The following is a 3,002-nucleotide window of genomic DNA, read 5'->3' as shown; positions in this document are numbered from 1 at the left end:
GCCTCCTTCGTCGCGTGAAGACATGATCATGGCCTTGGTCGACAAAATCGATCGGCTATTGATCCAACAAGAATCAATCGCCATCCAATCCAAGTTCCAATTTGACTCCCTTACTACCACCATGAACCAAATAACCGAAAACCTTACCGCCGCCCTTAACAAAATTTTCGGCACCTCCTCGATGATAACTGACCCAAAACCAGTCCTTACAACCCAATATCAGCTTCCACCACCAAACAACCCAATATCTATACTCCCAAAACAACCTTTAATCGTTGGTTCTCCTAATAGAAATTCAAACACTGATGCAAAAGGTGTCATGGGCACCACTAGCTTAGGCCATGTGATAACCACGCCACCTCAATATGTAGCTTTCAAGGAAATTAGATCATATGGAATAAGTATACAAAACATATATCCATAAATTTACGATTTTGATGGATTGCCCTTTTCAATAACCAAATTAGATGGACCATTGATAGTGGCGATGAGCAAAGGTGTAGCCTTCCAACTGGAAGACGCAAATTACCCGGATTGAGACACAACCACAATATGCAAGTGGCACCCGTCGTACCGAGTGATCGAGACCGCCCCCTTGAGGTAGTCCGACTTGAATGATGACTACCATGGAAAATGCTTTCCGTTCTTGAGGACAATAACGTTTTAAAGGGGCGGGGAATTGATACGATATCTTATATTAATTAATTTTAATATATTATTTTAAGTGTATATGTTATTTAGTTTCTTTATCATATTATAACTACGCTTCTTTATTGTTTATCTTTTCCTATTTTATGTGTTTCATTTCCTGTAAATTGTAATTGTTTCAAGAAGAAAAATTGTCTGAAGTTTAGTTTCTCTTCTTCTCTTTTGTTCTTGGATTCTAACCCACTCTACGAGTCTATTGGGAGATTCACCATCTCGAATCGGTCTTTATCACAAACATTTTTTTTTTCATAACTCTTTAACACTTCTTCCCATTCGTGGGTAACTTACTTTTCTTTCCAGCTGCAAATGATTCAGACGTTCCTGGAAAACCCGAAATCCGCTATGTGGAAGGCGATTCGCTCTCTTTTACTTTCGCAGAATGATATCTTGATTACAAGGATCTCAAACAAAACCATCCGCGGGAATGTAACAAGTTTTCTCACTTGGACCTCTACTAGAAACACCATTTAAAGCAAATGCTGTTGTGAAAATCCCGGTTGTTTCAATTCAAGTGACGATATTTCCCAACTCAGGGTTTACGATTGGGCTCACGAATCATCACTCTCCTTGTGATGCACGAACAAGGTATGATTTCTTGTTGGCGTGGACTTTGATATACAAACATGGTACGGATGAGTTGTTCTTAGCTCTCAGGTCGCTTCCGTTTTATGATAGGGTTATCGAATACCCTAGTTCTTTAGATGATTTTTTTTAAGTTTACCGCCGATTAAATCTATTGATGAAAGCTACAGATCACCTCAGCTTGATCCCAAAACTGATAAAGTTCGATACACATTAGTTTTGACTCGGTCACAGATCAATAGGCTAAAGAAATGGTTGTTGGTTCAGCTACCATCACTTGAATATATCGTCTTTTGTTGTAGGATGTGGTTTTGAGTGGAGTTGTATAGAAAAATCTTGTGTTTAAATAGAAGAATTGAAGGGCGAGTATGAAGTGGAACGGTTTTCATGTGTTTCCGACTGGAGGGCTCGTTTAAATCCACGGGTTCCTCAAACTTATTTTGGGTGATTGTGTGGGGCCATGTGTGGCAACAACGAAAACAACCTTTATTACACGAAGCAACGGGTTTCCAACGCGGTTTAGTTAATATGGACGGGTATAAGGGAAATTGTAACAGTAATCAAGGGTTGGCTAAAGATTCTATGTCATGGATATAGAATCTCATGATACAAGTCCCCACAATTGGTGTGGCTGGAACACCAAAACTCAATGTTGACGACATCGATTTTGGATGGGGGAAGCCGAAAAAGTACGAGACTATATCGCTCGAGTATGGCGATACGTTATCTGTTAATGCAAGCAAAGACTCACCATAAGATCTTGAGATTGGTTTGTGCCTTCACCCTAAACAAATGGACGTGTTTATTACTATATCCGAAAATGAACTAGAAAGCATACTTTCGCATAACCTATAATTTTTAATGTATTAATGTATAACTGTTTTACTTGTTTACAATTTACTTGCATTAGGGTAAAAAAAGGCTTGTGACAAGGTCTACTTTATTTAATAAATTATTTTTTTTACTTGCATAAGGGTAATAAGAGGTTTATTACAAGGTCCACTTTATGTAAAAAGAATTTTTTTTTACTACAAGTGTGACATCTCATATGTTTTAACATTTTGTATAATCGACTTGTGGATAGCTAGTTTCATATTTCAACTCCTATTCTGAAATCAACTTGGTAACGTCACTACTTTTGTTTAGAATACTGTAAAATCAGTTTGCGCTCTAATATCAAATTAAGCAACTACTCAAAAAAACTCAATTCAGTTACCGTTCGGAGTTATTTTAGTGATATTAATTGATCCACAAGAACCTTTAGCGGTTAGTATATTAAAAAACATTGATCCATCACTGAATTTTAAATTTGGTTAGCCAATAATAGTATTAATCATTTGTTACGATTAACTCGTAGGCTGCTTTTATCAATTTTGATTTGCATTTCCATTTGTACCTTCTGCTTTCCAATTTTTATCATTAATCTCTACTCTGCATATACATGGTGATATTTGTATCAGGCTAGCCGCCCAACACCACCTCTCTTCGCCACCACGTCCCGTCACCACTGCCATGTTGTTGTTCCACTTTGTATATGTATCCGATTTCAACTGTTTGTTTGATATTGTGCGCCTGCATTTTGTAGCTCCAGTTACATGTTGTCAAACAGAACCTTAGGCGATTGCGGTTAACTTATGTGGCTCCGATTGACTGTTGTTGGGTTCAATTTTGGTGTTTATACGATAGAGGTTGTCTATGGCGGTGGTAGTGGT

The 3,002-nt window shown here is 37.8% G+C and overlaps 1 pseudogene; it reads left to right on the top strand.

Annotated features, from left to right (window-relative positions):
* The first annotated feature begins 992 nt into the window (after window positions 1-992).
* Window positions 993-2,242, top strand: LOC143594753 (malonyl-coenzyme A:anthocyanin 3-O-glucoside-6''-O-malonyltransferase pseudogene; annotated as a pseudogene).
* The last annotated feature ends 760 nt before the right edge of the window (window positions 2,243-3,002 follow it).

Source organism: Bidens hawaiensis, unplaced genomic scaffold (genome assembly GCF_021521415.1).
Source record: "Bidens hawaiensis isolate Kalapana, Puna unplaced genomic scaffold, B.hawaiensis_p1.1 tig00044158_1, whole genome shotgun sequence".
Classification (NCBI taxonomy): Eukaryota; Viridiplantae; Streptophyta; class Magnoliopsida; order Asterales; family Asteraceae; genus Bidens; species Bidens hawaiensis.
Note: the sequence above shows the minus strand (reverse complement) of the source record. Positions and strands in the feature narration are given on the sequence as shown.